The 15,659-nt window shown below is 45.5% G+C and overlaps 1 protein-coding gene and 1 long non-coding RNA gene across 4 annotated transcripts in view; one reads left to right on the forward strand and one right to left on the reverse strand.

The window, feature by feature from the left end:
* The window catches only part of LOC311138075 (E3 ubiquitin-protein ligase PDZRN3-B-like), a gene marked incomplete at both ends in the record, with an annotated part of 133,616 nt that overhangs the window by 34,928 nt on the left and 83,029 nt on the right, over nucleotides 1–15,659 (forward strand). The window lies entirely within an intron of this gene.
* Nucleotides 2,272–4,824, reverse strand: LOC311138076. Of its 2 annotated transcripts, none has more exons than XR_014614011.1 (4): nucleotides 4,412–4,824; nucleotides 4,101–4,207; nucleotides 3,190–3,937; nucleotides 2,272–2,434 (listed from the first exon to the last, which is right to left on the reverse strand). It is a non-coding gene; the product is annotated as an uncharacterized lncRNA (long non-coding RNA). The 2 variants fall into 2 exon arrangements; XR_014614012.1 differs by having other exon boundaries at nucleotides 4,101–4,210.

The following is a 15,659-nucleotide window of genomic DNA, read 5'->3' on the forward strand; positions in this document are numbered from 1 at the left end:
TGTTTAGTGGAATTCTTTATACTTACCTTTTCATTTATGTAATTTCTACATGTCAGTTTGCAGAATAACAACTCAAGGAAACTTCATAAACAGGTTCTGGGGGCTATTCCAGAAAGGAGGTTCAACAAACTGAGCCTAACCCTGAACTCAGAGTTGACTTACCCTGTGAAGTGAAACTGAGTTTTCAGTTACAGAACAGCTGATCTGAGTTAGGTAAGTTGACTCAGAGTACGTTAACTCGGAGTTGAGCTTGTGCCTGACGACTAGTAAAAAGCCATCATCAATGGAGCTCCGATACGGTTATTCACCATGGCAACGGGAGAAAACAGGAAGCAGACATTTTCTGGCTGCGGCTGTTATATAAATCACTGACAGAGTTTCAGATGCAGTCGTCTTTTCATTTTGAATTTAACATCACTTTATTTTATATTAGCCTTTAAGGAAGTGGTTGAATGTTGTTCAATGTTTTATTTTAGGCTATTTTGTTTTATTTAAAATCGGCTGAAAATGAAATATAAAAACATTTTATCTCATACTCAATGCGGCGACAAACTAGAAACACGGACTTTGAAATTACGTTGTTGGAAAAAATACAATTGGCTATACTGATGGTTTTCACATAACCTGCTTTCTGGAATGCCCCTCTGGTTCTCCTATACAGTGGGGAAAAAAAGTATTTAGTCAGCCACCAGTTGTGCAAGTTCTCCCACTTAAAAAGATGAGAGAGGCCTGTAATTTTCATCATAGGTACACGTCAACTATGACAGACAAAATGAGAAAATAAAATCCAGAAAATCATATTGTAGGATTTTTTATGAATTTATTTGCAAATTATGGTGGAAAATAAGTATTTGGTCACCTACAAACAAGCAAGACTTCTGGCTCTCACAGACCTGTAACTTCTTCTTTAAGAGGCTCCTCTGTCCTCCACTCGTTACCTGTATTAATGGCACCTGTTTGAACTTGTTATCAGTATAAAAGACACCTGTCCACAACCTCAAACAGTCACACTCCAAACTCCACTATGGCCAAGACCAAAGAGCTGTCAAAGGACACCAGAAACAAAATTGTAGATCTGCACCAGGCTGGGAAGACTGAATCTGCAATAGGTAAGCAGCTTGGTTTGAAGAAATCAACTGTGGGAGCAATTATTAGGAAATGGAAGACATACAAGACCACTGATAATCTCCCTCGATCTGGGGCTCCACGCAAGATCTCACCCCGTGGGGTCAAAATGATCACAACAACGGTGAGCAAAAATCCCAGAACCACACGGGGGGACCTAGTGAATGACCTGCAGAGAGCTGGGACCAAAGTAACAAAGCCTACCATCAGTAACACACTACGCCACCAGGACTCAAATCCTGCAGTGAAGACGTGTCCCCCTGCTTAAGCCAGTACATGTCCAGGCCCGTCTGAAGTTTGCTAGAGTGCATTTGGATGATCCAGAAGAGGATTGGGAGAATGTCATATGGTCAGATGAAACCAAAATATAACTTTTTGGTAAAAACTCAACTCGTCGTGTTTGGAGGACAAAGAATGCTGAGTTGCATCCAAAGAACACCATACCTACTGTGAAGCATGGGGGTGGAAACATCATGCTTTGGGGCTGTTTTTCTGCAAAGGGACCAGGACGACTGATCCGTGTAAAGGAAAGAATGAATGGGGCCATGTATCGTAAGATTTTGAGTGAAAACCTCCTTCCTTCAGCAAGGGCATTGTAGATGAAACATGGCTGGGTCTTTCAGCATGACAATGATCCCAAACACATTGCCCGGGCAATGAAGGAGTGGCTTCGTAAGAAGCATTTCAAGGTCCTGGAGTGGCCTAGCCAGTCTCCAGATCTCAACCCCATAGAAAATCTTTGGAGAGAGTTGAAAGTCCGTGTTGCCCAGTGACAGCCCCAAAACATCACTGCTCTAGAGGAGATCTGCATGGAGGAATGGGCCAAAATACCAGCAACAGTGTGTGAAAACCTTGTGAAGACTTACAGAAAACGTTTGACCTGTGTCATTGCCAACAAAGGGTATATAACAAAGTATTGAGAAACTTTTGTTATTGACCAAATACTTATTTTCCACCATAATTTGCAAATAAATTCATAAAAAAATCCTACAATATGATTTTCTGGATTTGTTTTTCTCATTTTGTCTGTCATAGTTGACGTGTACCTATGATGAAAATTACAGGCCTCTCTCATAATTTTAAGTGGGAGAACTTGCACAATTGGTGGCTGACTAAATAAATTTTTTCCCCACTGTAGTTCTTTGAGTGATGTCATGTTTAAGCTGACTGAATAGCTAAGCAAAGGGATTGATAGTGAGGCCAGTACACTTACATTACAGGTCCTGAAAAACTTGGAGGCATCTTCACGCAGGTACACAGGAAGTGCACGAAGGACGAGGGCCCGTCTCATATTTACATCACGTTGTTCCTACATGGACAAAAAATATCCATTACAATAATAATTACACAAATATCAAAAACATTCATTGTACACTAATTATAGTAAAAATGAAAATGTTAAAAGATAAGCAAGTTAGTTATTAACAAGCAAAGCATCAAAGTTGTGTGCTTATAGATCTGCTATTTCTGTTGTTGTTCTTTGTATTTAACAAAGTATTAATAAAGGGTTCAAGTGATCAACTGTTGACCCCACAGTTGAGATAAAAACATTTAGAGAAATAGCAAAAGAATGACTGTGGAAACACATAAAATAAAACCAATTATTAGTGTAACCCTCTCACCAGGCTCGAATTTGACTCTCACGATATTACCTTATTTAGAATATCTGAACAGCATGGGATATTAGGTGAGAAGGACATCTCCAATAAGAATCCCTATTGTAAACTTGCTAGGGTGAATGACAAATAGGGTATTAACTTCAGATAGAATGATTATAGACTTGGTTATTGTTATAAGGATATGCTTTCCCATGCATTAAATGAAACTGAAACAGTAAATGACTCCACCAATACAACAGACATAAGGTTCAAGATCTATATTAATCAAATGTTCAATGTATCACATCAAAAGAAATACAAATTATAAACCCCAATGATTTTTCCACAACCCCATGTCCAAATTATTTGCAAGCTTGCTTAAACCCTGGGCGCGCGTTGGAGCTCATAAAAAAAATGACGACATACATAAAGTCCCGAAGTCCACCCCACATTTGTAGTTACTCACTACTTGTAGATAATGCCTCAGCAAAATATAGTAGTTCCGTGCAGGTGTCCTCACAAGATCCACCGCGAACACAGCTATCAATGCAGCCAGTACTCCGTAGCAGAAACAGACATCCGTTGGAAACCCGAACTGATCGTCACAAGCAATTCTCTCCAAGTCTTGCACGATGCTAGGCTAACCTCTAGGATGTCGAATGTCTCCACAATGCGACGGCAGCTTCAGTCTCCACTTGGTCTTTCTTAACTAAATAATAAACACTCTCTTATAGAAATAAAATCAGGATTTCCCTTAAAAAAAACTCTGTAGGTATGGTTTTGTTCTCTCTTTATCGTTTCCTTTGGTCGTTTTTCCTTCACCAACCCCACTAACGTCTCTCCTCTCCCTTCTTTCAACTTTTTCCTCCCTTTTCTTTCCCGGCAACCAGTCCACTCTCCCATTGGCCACAACTTAACAAGTTAGCTCATTGGTCAAAACTTTAACGAGATACGTGGGAAATTTAAACTTAAAAGTAAACCAACCTATTCACTTGTAAAATTTTTTTAAAACATTGCTTCAAAAGAAATGCATTAATGACATTACAAATCAGGAGCTATTCGATCACCTTTTAAATCTAATACCAATGAATTATAACAAATACACTCTATACTTGGTTTTAGGAATGTATTACATTAGTAACACTATTTCATAATACATCCTACCTGAACTGTTAAAAGGATTTCGAGATGATCTCACAACCACACACTTGAGCCTAGGAAGAAATACAAACACAGGCCTGGTTAGCATCATGATAACACACTCACATTATGTTGTTTAGCATTGTTCGTTTCACGCTAGCACACACGTACACACAGCTCGATAACGTAAAATATTTACTGTGTAAGGCAGACACTTATTGAAATAAGGATACTCACAGTACGCACTTGCATTACCGGCGAACAGCGAAAACTCATGGACCTTGCTCCACCGTCAATATCCCGGGCAAACATGCATTATGGGAAATGTAGTTCATCCAGGAAACCTGCTGATAACGTTATACCGTTGTAAGATGAAGTAACGTAACGTATTTATCACATATTTAACAACTTCTAAAGTTACAATTACTTGGATTTTTACACTATTTACAACGAATATTCACTGTGCACATTGTACAAATGTATTCCCAGTTCCACATTTAAGACTATCGAAATTCAATTGAAAAAAAAAAAAAAACAGAGTTACTTACCAAATCAGAGGTGATGATAAGATGGCGCTTAAGAAAACGAGGGCAATAAGACTAATGATAAAAACGGAGGTGGTGGTGGTTTCAAGCGGGCAGCATAAAAGTGCGCATTGCAAACAAATTAAAACAAATTAAACTGTGTTCCACATCCACACGGGCGGCCAAAACATCCCCGCATCTCGGCTAAATTCAAGATGGCTGACTCAGCTTTCCTGAGAGAGAGATGACCCACCCACCAGAACGTCATGACGTCGATAACGTCATGACACTACCTAAACTTTTTGAGCGTTCCACACAAATTACCTATAAAATATTGAGCCCTCTTCAATTAAAGTGGCATAAATCTCAACAGAGCTCAAAACTTTATAGTTTGGTCAACTGCATAACGACATTTGACTGTTATGACCTTATTACTTATGAGCTAGTACAACTGTTTGGGAATACAGTGTATATCACAACTACAGAAAACCCCCTCTGGGACTTAATAAATAATACAGATTTAAAGTACTGTGCACTAAACCCACTGAAACCCACTCATTGTATTTACAGTTGCTCCGAGGCATTGATGGTGAAGAAGAAGAAATCTACTCTGAGCTCTAAATATGTAATGTGTGGTTGCTAAGTACATCAAACTGAATCATTCATTCATCTGGATGTTCCCTTAGGCAGTACTGTATGATAATCATGTGTAGCGAGGCGCAGAGAGACATCATTTCAACCTATGGCTGTATGAAAATTATAAGGAAATGTCTACTGTATCAGCTATTCCAACAGGATTTGTCAGCTGTGAGGGAATGTGGTGCACGGTGCTGGGATGAATTAAGATGTGAACTGCTGAAGAGTGAAGAGCTGCTGGCTGGAAGGCAAATGACCTATCTAAATCCTGTGTCAAATGCCCTCTCTTTCCATAATGTCACTGACCTACTTGGTACATCTAGTCACAGAATGCCCACTGAACTGAATTTGGTTTTAATTTTAACAGTTGGATTAAGATGGCCTTGGAGACATATTGGCCTACATTTATTTGGAATAAAAGCAGCCACTTTTGTAAGCTTGATTGTGTCAAAACATCCCAAAAAGCCCAATGGCGTAGACAGGGATGAAAAAACTTGTGGCACTTTTGTTAATGTAATGGGCTGGCCTTCGGACCTTAGGCATTCGTTGGACTGTAGTCATCAACACAGTCATCTGTTTGAGATGTAGCGTTTTTTCAAGTGAGCGATGGTGCTGCATGGGCAGGTGCCACCCTGAATGTGCACGTCTCCGCTTCACAGAGCACGGAGACGGGCTGATTAGCAAGTGTGAGATCACCAGCCTGTCAAGTCTATACTGAAAAGAGCATTGTGTTAGAATATAGAAAATAAATAAAGCACTAAGAAAAGTGCAAAGTACCGTATTAACGCTCTACAATGTATACATTATGGACACTGCAGAATAGTTTAAGATAAAAAATAAAAAATGTGAACAGTGAGACACAGAATAACAACAAAAAAATCCAGAAAAACGCATGTCAAAAATGTTACAAATTGATTTGCATTTTAATGAGGGAAATAAGTATTTGACCCCCTCTCAATCAGAAAGATTTCTGACTCCCAGGTGTCTTTTATACAGGTAACGAGCTGAGATTAGGAGCACACTCTTAAAGGGAGTGCTCCTAATCTCAGCTTGTTACCTGTATAAAAGACACCTGTCCACAGAAACAATCAATCAATCAGATTCCAAACTCTCCACCATGGCCAAGACCAAAGAGCTCTCCAAGGATGTCAGGGACAAGACTGTAGACCTACACAAGGCTGGAATGGGCTACAAAACCATCGCCAAGCAGCTTGGTGAAAAGGTGACAACAGTTGGTGCGATTATTCGCAAATGGAAGAAACACAAAATAACTGTCAATCTCCCTCTGCCTGGGGATCCATGCAAGATCTCACCTCGTGGAGTTGCAATGATCATGAGAACGGTGAGGAATCAGCCCAGAACTACACGGGAGGATCTTGTCAATGATCTCAAGGCAGCTGGGACCATAGTCACCAAGAAAACAATTGGTAACACACTACGCCGTGAAGGACTGAAATCCTGCAGCGCCCGCAAGGTCCCCCTGCTCAAGAAAGCACATATACAGGGCCGTCTGAAGTTTGCCAGTGAACATCTGAATGACTCAGAGGAGAACTGGGTGAAAGTGTTGTGGTCAGATGAGACCAAAATTGAGCTCTTTGGCATCAACTCAACTCGCCGTGTTTGGAGGAGGAGGAATGCTGCCTATGACCCCAAGAACACCATCCCCACTGTCAAACATGGAGGTGGAAACATTATGCTTTGAGGGGGGGGGGGGGGGGGGTCTGATAAGGGGACAGGACAACTTCACTGCATCAAAGGGACGATGGACGGTTCCATGTACCATCAAATCTTGGGTGAGAACCTCCTTCCCTCAGCCAGGGCATTGAAAATGGGTCGTGGATGGGTACTCCAGCATGACAATGACCCAAAACACACAGCCAAGGCAACAAAGGAGTGGCTCAAGAAGAATTACATTAAGGTCCTGGAGTGGCCTAGCCAGTCTCCAGACCTTAATCCCATAGAAAATCTGTGGAGGGAGCTGAAGGTTCAAGTTGCCAAACGTCAGGCTCGAATGACGTTTGGAGAAGATCTGCAAAGAGGAGTGGGACAAAATCCCTCCTGAGATGTGTGCAAACCTGGTGGCCAACTACAAGAAACGTCTGACCTCTGTGATTGCCAACAAGGGTTTTGCCACCAAGTACTAAGTCATGTTTTGCAGAGGGGTCAAATACTTTTTTCCCTCATTAAAATGCAAATCAATTTATAACATTTTTGACATGCGTTTTTCTGGATGTTTTTGTTGTTATTCTATCTCTCACTGTTCAAATAAACCTACCATTAAAATGATAGACTGATCATGTCTTTGTCAGTGGGCAAACGTACAATATCAGCAGGGGATCAAATACTTTTTTTTCCCTCACTGTAACTACATGATGGGAAACAGGTGTGACCAATGAAGACAAAATAAGTCGAACATAGATACATGGATCGGTAGTAGCTAGTACTCCGGTGACGACGAACGCCGAAGCCTGCCCGAGCAAGGAGGAGGGGCAGCCTCGGATGAATCCGTGACAGTACCCCCCCTTGCGCCGCGCGCCGACCCCGGCCTCGGGGACGGCCAGCAGGACGCGGAGCAGGGCGAGTCGGATGACTACAGTGGAAATCCCTCAACATAGAGGGATCGAGGATGTCCCTCCTAGGGACCCAACACCGTTCCTCCGGACCGTACCCCTCCCACTCCACGAGATACTGCAGGCCCCCCACCCGACGCCTCGAATCCAGTATGGAACGGACCGAGTACGCCGGTTCCCCCTCGATGTCCAGTGGGGGCGGAGGAACCTCCCGTACCTCAGACTCCTGGAGTGGACCAGCTACTTCTGGCCTGAGGAGAGACACATGGAAAGAGGGGTTAATACGGTAATTAAGAGGAAGCTGTAACCTATAACAAACCTCGTTCAATTTCCTCAGGACTTTAAATTTCCCCACAAACCGCCGACCCAGCTTCCGGCAGGGCAGGCGAAGGGGCAGGTTTCGGGTCGAGAGCCAGACCCGGTCCCCCGGTGCATACACCGGGGCCTCACTGCGGTGGCGATCGGCGCTCGCCTTTTGTCCATGAGGTCTCTTCCGAGCGCCGAAACCACTCATCCACTGCAGGAGCCTCGATCTGGCTCTGATGCCAAGGTGCCAGGACCGGCTGATTACCTAACACACACTGGAAATGAGTAAGGTTAGTAGAGGAGTGGCGGAGTTAGTTTTGGGCCATCTCTGCCCAGGGGATAAAACCTGACCAATCCCCCTGCCAGTCCTGGCAATAGGACCGCAGAAACCTACCCACATCCTGGTTAACTCTCTCCACCTGCCCATTACTCTCGGGGTGAAAACCTGAGGTATGGCTGATCGAGACCCCCAGACGTTCCATGAACGCCCTCCAGACCCTTGAGGTGAACTGGGGACCCCGATCCGACACAATATCCTCAGGTACCCCGTAGTGCCGGAAGACGTGTGTAAACAGGGCATCAGCCGTTTGTAGGGCTGTAGGGAGACCAGGCATAGGAATGAGACGTCAGGACTTGGAAAACCGATCCACAACGACATAAACCCTCACGTCCTTGGCTAAAGTGGGCCACCAGTACTTCCCACTAAGACAGTGCACTGTCCGACCGATGCCAGAATGACCAGAGGAGGGTGACGTGTGAGCCCAATAGATCAATCGATTACGAACCTCGAGTGGCACGTACATCCGACCCTCTGGACACTGGGGGGGAGTGGGCTCAGTACGTAACGCCCGCTCAATGTCCGCGTCAACCTCCCACACCACCGGTGCCACCAGACACGATGCCGAAAGTATGGGAGTAGGCTCAATGGACCTCTCCTCTGTGTCATACAGTCGGGACAGGGCGTCTGCCTTAGCATTCTAGGAACCTGATCTGTAAGTGAGAGTAAACACAAAACGAGTGAAGAACATGGCCCACCTTGCCTGGCGAGGGTTCAACCTCCTTGCCGCCCGGATGTACTCCAGATTACGATGGTCAGTCAAAATGAGAAAAGGGTGTTTAGCCCCCTCAAGCCAATGCCTCCACACTTTCAGAGCTTTTACCACAGCTAACAGCTCCCGGTCCCCCACATCATAGTTGCGCTCTTAGAAAAGAAAGCACAGGGGCGGAGTTTTGGTGGCGTACCCGAGCGCTGAGACAGTACAGATAAACCTCCAGTAGTAGTTGGCAAAACCCAATAATCGCTGCACCTCCTTCACCGTGGTTGGAGTCGGCCAATTACGCACGGCCGAAATGCGGTCAATCTCCATCTCCACACCTCTCCATTTCTCCGCCTTCACATACAGGTCATGCTCCAACAGTCGACCAAGCACCTGACGCACCAATGACACATGCTCGGCCCGTGTAGCGGAGTATATGAGAATGTCATCAGTATACACCACTACACCCTGTCCGTGCAGGTCCCTGAAAATCTCATCAACAAAAGATTGGAAGAGTGATGGAGCATTCATCAATCCGTATGGCATGACAAGGTACTTGAGGTGGTACTAAATGCTGTCTTCCACACATCTCCCTCCCGGATACGCACCAGGTTGTACGCGCTCCTGAGATCCAATTTCGTGAAGAAGCGCGCCCCGTGCAATGACTCCGTCATACTCGCAATCAGAGGTAGTGGATAGCTGTATTTTACTGTGATCTGATTAAGACCACGGTAGTCAATGCACAGGCGTTGACACAGGGGAAGTGGAAGGCCGAATGTATCCTTGCCTCAGAGATTTGGTGACATATGTTTCCATAGCCACCGTCTCTTCCTGTGACAGAGGATACACGTGACTCCGGGGAAGCACAGCGCCTACCTGGAGGTTTATTGCACAATCCCCCTGTCGATGGGGAGGTAATTGAGTCGCCGCCTTTTTACAGAAGACGAGAGCCAAATCGGCATATTCAGGCGGAATGTGCATGGTGTGAACCTGGTTTGTACTTTCCACCGTAGTTGCCCCTACGGAAACACCTACACAACTCCCGAGCACTGACTTGACCATCCCTTGAGAGCCCTCGGTTGCCATGAAATAGTGGGGTCATGAGAGGTTAACCAGGGAAGCCCCAACACCACTGGAAACGCAGGAGAATCAATCAGATGTAGACTAATTGTTTCCTCATGCCCCTCCTGCGTCTTCATCCAGAGTGGCGCTGTGACCTCCCTAATCAGACCTGACCCTAAAGGGCGACTATCTAGGGCATGTATAGGGAAGGGCACATCAACTGGCACAATAGGAATCCTTAACCTACGGGTAAACTGACGATCAATAAAGTTCCCAGCTGCGCCTGAATCTACTAGCGCCTTTTTTCTGCGAATGAGAAGAAACCTCGGGAAATACAACATCTATACACATATGCGCAACAGGGAGCTCTGGGTGAGTTGGGTGCCTACTCACCTGAAACGATCCACCAGTGCTCTGCCTACTGCCTTCGACTCCTAGAAGACCCTCCCCAGCACCGACCAGCAGTGTGTCCTCTGCGGCCACAGTAGGTGCAGGGGACGGCCCCTCTACCGGTCTCCCTCATAGCAGCACCTCCGAGCTCCATAGAGGTAGGGTCGGAGGTGCTAGGGGATGGAATGGACAGCCCCTGATCCGGACGTCCGCTGGTGTCCAACAGGTTATCCAGTCGGATTGACATATCCACCAGTTGGTCCAGGTTTAGGTTGGTGTCCCTGCAGGCCAGTTCCCGACGAATGTCCTCCCTTAAGCTGCAACGGTAGTGGTCGATGAGGGCCCTCTCATTCCATCCTGCGCTGGCAGCCAGAGTCCGAAAGTCCAGTGCAAACTCCTGCGTGCTCCTCTTCCCCTGTCTGAGGTGGAATAGAAGCTCACCCGCCGCTGTCCCCTCTGGTGGATGATCGAATACCGCCCTAAAGCGGTGGGTAAACTCTGCATAGCTCACAGTTGCGGCGTCTATTCCCCCCCCCCCACTCGGCGTTGGCCCACTCAAGCGCTTTACCGGACAGACAGGAGATGAGGGCGGACACGCTGTCGTATCCAGAGGGAGCCAGGTGGATGGTTGCCAGGTAGAGCTCTACCTGGAGCAGAAAACCCTGACACCCGGCAGCTGTACCGTCATATGCCCTCGGGAGCGAGAGCGGAATCCCACTGGACCCAGATGGTGAAGAGGTGGGCAGCGGTGTTGGTGGTGGTGGTGTAATTGGAGGAGGTATAGGGATACCGCCTCTCTCCCATGGTTCCATGGTATTAACCACCCGTTCCATAGCGGTGCAGAGAGCCTGGATCATGGCCGCTTGTTGTTGGACGCGTTCCTCCATCGATCCGGCTGGCATAGCTGTACCTGCTGACTCCATGTTATGGTGCGTGTTTCTGTCAAGGCGTCAGTGTAATGCGGTAGGCAAAGTCAGGCGCAGGACACAGAGCTAATCAAAAAACGTACTTTACTCATAGGTAAAAGTATGAAACAAAACCTCCACGCAGGGAGGGAAATAAACCCGCACACTAACGACAACCAAAACATGAACAAACACGCACAACACACAGTGTGAGACAGAGGGTTAAATAGGGAAGACATAACTACATGATGGGAAACAGGTGTGACCAATGAAGACAAAACAAGTCGAACATAGATACATGGATCGGTAGTAGCTAGTACTCCGGTGACGACGAACGCCGAAGCCTGCCCGAGCAAGGAGGAGGGGCAGCCTCGGCTGAATCTGTGACAAAAGCATATTCTTATAATAATAACGAAATCTATAATCATTTTATCTGAAGGTAATACCCAATTTGTCATCACCCTAGCGAGTTTACAATAGAGATTCTTATTGGAGATGTCCTTCTCACCTAATATCCCATGCTGTTCAGATATTCTAAGTAAGGTAATTTCGTGAAAGTCAAATTCGAGCCTGGTGAGAGGGTTACACACAACTGAAATATTGTATTATTTCATAATTTCCTATTTTTCTGTTGATGTGTACCCAATGTGGACCTGACAGAGACAATAGAATATTTTCAAGATTTTGGCAATTGAATGTTCATAATTTTTGGCTTGGGAATTTCCACTAAAAAGCTCTAAAATCATTGTAATGTCATTATTTCATAAGGCATTTAATGTTTTAAAAAATTATCGAAACCGAAATTGAAAACTGTGATGATTTTTTTATAATCGAACCGAAACTACCTCAAAAATCACTGATCGCTCATCACTATTTTGCGGACATTACTGTAGTATTTACTGCAGTTTTTCTTTTGATAATACTGTAGTATTTACTATAGTATTCTACAGTATACTACAACATTCTATAGTAAGTACTACACTTGATCGAGGGATACTACAGTATGTAGTATAGTATTCTACAGTATACTACATAATTCTATAGTAAGTACTGTAGTATTCTATAGTAAAGTAGTATTTTTTCATGTGGGCTAGCTGCCTCTGAGCAGACCCCATGGAGCCCACTCTATACTCCTCAGCCAGAGCAGCTGTGGTTCTCACGTGACACACACACTCATTACTATTGTGTTGCAAGGCCCTGCCAATTGAGATCTCACTTACCGCTGGATCTCATATCAGTGTTTGATCTGTTTCACTCTTTGAATAATGAGCTTGAAAGGAATGGATACTGAATATGGGGGAAAGTCATGATGAAACTGAGTTATTTCAACATAGTATTTTTCCATATAATTAACCATGTCTGGAATGCTATCTATATTTCAGGGAGTGTTTTGATGTTGAAGCTCTATTCACCTGCAATTGGGTTTGGAATTACGAGTCTGGAAAAATAAGAACTTGGCATTTAGGAAAAAACCGTTGTGTGTGTTAATGGGGATTTAAAAGGTTTGTTGTGGAGATCTGCTGTTAGAAGTGTGTCCCATTTCTCAACACAATTTTATACACTCATTGTCTGTCTCAATGAGTGGGTTGTAAATGTGTTTCCTTTTGGCACAATTGTATAATAATCACAATAATTTGCCTGCATAAACAGCTCACACAAAAAAAGAGGCAGCATTTTGCAGTGATTGCAGTACATGGCTTGTTGCCGAACTGGGGCCACATCATACACCACATGATCTTTGTGCCCTTCCTGCATTACATCAGCCGGCCTCACAGTTCACACTGACAGACACAGACAGACAGACAGCTCTGATGTGATGACAAGCCCATACGGCATGCTCGTGTCAGCAGTGCTCTGATATGCTCCTTGTCCGGAGAACAGTAGTGTCATTCTTCACATTCTTCCCCGGAGCCTCGGTTCTTTCAGGATAACCTTGAAGTTATCTCTCCATCAATACATGTCTGTTAGGGAGTAAAGGAGAGAAGAGAGAGGGGCGGGGGTGAGAGGGGGAGATAGGGGGAGATGGGGGAGAGAGAGGGGGAGAGAGGGGATAAAATAATAGGGAAGGAAACGAGAGGAGAGAGGGGAGGGAGGGGGAGCAGAGAGGGGAGAAAAGAAGAGGGAAGGAAACGGGAGGAGAGAGAGGGGGAGATGGGGAGCAGAGAGGGGAGAAAAGAAGAGGGAAGGAAACGAGAGGAGAGAGAGGGGGAGAGAGGGGAGAGAGGGGGAGATGGGGAGCAGAGAGGGGAGAAAAGAAATGGAAAGGAAACGAGAGGGGAGGGAGGGGACTAGTAGTAGATTGGGTTGCTTGTTACAAACACTGAGTTGGTAGTAGTGAACGAGCAGGCAGACTCCAGGTCAAAACTGTTGTGTGAACCCTTCACATGGTCCCCTTGGGAACAGTGTTCTCCAGACAGGCCAGGCCACAGAGGAAGTGGACTGAGCCTAGGGCGAGGAGACCGAGGGGACGGCCCTCTGGGGCGGGGTTACTGAGGTTGTCTCCACGGACACGCCAGCACCCAGTCAGACCCCAGTGGGAGACAAGCAGCAGACTTGTTTGATGTGCTGCCATAACACAGGTTCTCATGGTCCCAGCTGCTGACACATTCGCACTGACACACACACACACACACACACACACACACACACACACACACACACACACACACACACACACACACACACACCTACAGTACAGTACAGCTGAATAGGAAACAGGACTCTCTCTCAGTGAGTAACGCTCCAAGCTCTCCAAAAGTTATGCTTCCACCTTAGCACTCAAAATGTAAGCTCCAGTTTATTAAGTCATTTTAGGCCCATAGCATCCAAATAGAGCACTAAATCTGTCACTCTCTCTCTAACGCCGGCCAAAAGTATCGAGCCCTCCTGCAAGCATCTTGCCTTGCGTCACCATAATGCAGTCATGCTGTGGGAGTGAGTTAACGCACAGAGGCTGCACACCCGGAGCTCTGTTAGATGTGAGTCATTCTGCAGATCTGATCGCTGTCTCACTGCTGGCTGTAGCCTAGCATCATTCAGATGTGACCTGGATCTGCAATGTCCTGGTCTGGCTATCAGTTAACTGCATATGACCGTGAGAGAACGGACTAGTTTGTTAGGGCCACAGCAGGATAGACGTGTGTAGTCACTAACCATAAGTAAGACTCTTAGTTCATCATGACCATGCAACCTGACCAGGCACAACTCAGGGCCCTAGACATAGGCTATCACCTACAGTTATTTCTGGACACACAGTCATGCGGTCAGCCAAAACCCAGGACCTCAGCCATATAACCATTTAGATTTCACACACCAGCCCGTTCGTGGTCCTTACAGCAAAGATGGTCGATAAATGAAGATGTTTTACTCAGGCCGTTTATTGTTGAAAAGAAATGGTCACATTTCCGGTCTGCTTAAGGGGTGGCTCTCCTATTGAAACAAATGCGATAGCAGCTGGGTCTGGTCTGCTTAGTTCATTGACTGTATATGAACCAGAAAAAATGAGGGACAGGGATGTCTTGCTTCCTCTTCCGTCTCTGCTTATGATTCTGTAAATCCTGATAGTCAAACAGGCCAAACCTAATTGGTGGATGTGTGTCCATGTGCTCAGGGTGTCATGCCCTGCCTAATCAACATCAACTGCCTTCAAATGACCAACACGCTGTCTCGTTAGAGAAGAAGGCCTCAGCAGCAACACAGGGCTTATAGGGAAACAATATGCCACTGCTATGCTGCTCACCAATGGCAGAGAACTACAAGAGTTGGTTTCATGGTGGGAGCGTTTGGCCTGGAATGAAACAATCACTCATGTAGTTATTTTTGTGTCATGACTCATGCCTCATGTAAAATAACAACTTGCTCGTTTTAAGCCGACAATGTTTTGCGCTTTTTACCCTTCCAACGTTCCAGTTTTATACACACCAATGCCTAATTTCTCACCATTTGCCATACAAAAAGACTATTTCAAAGACTTTGATCACCCTGATTTGTTATTATTTTGGTCGATCTACCACAGTGCACATCAACACCTAATACAAGACTCAGCAATAGAGAACATAGCCGAGATAGGCACAGAGCCTCCTACCATTATGCAGCCCAGCGTACGCTCGTTGAGTCCCAGAGAACACATTAAACTCCAAAACCACCAGCTGCTGAACTTCACTTCCCATCAGCGCTCAGGCTAAATTCCTAATCCCTCTTTGCCTATTGAACACTGCCCAGACGGCTACAGTAAGTCTCCTCCCTCCCCCTCCCCCCAAGTTATTCTCCATGTGCGGTGACTGAGGCTCTGCTGTGCCACAGTACTCAGTAGGAGTCTTTGCATACATACTTTGGTAGTATATATATGTTTGGTAGTACTGTAGTG

Source organism: Coregonus lavaretus, assembly GCF_964263955.1.
Source record: "Coregonus lavaretus genome assembly, chromosome: 12".
Classification (NCBI taxonomy): Eukaryota; Metazoa; Chordata; class Actinopteri; order Salmoniformes; family Salmonidae; genus Coregonus; species Coregonus lavaretus.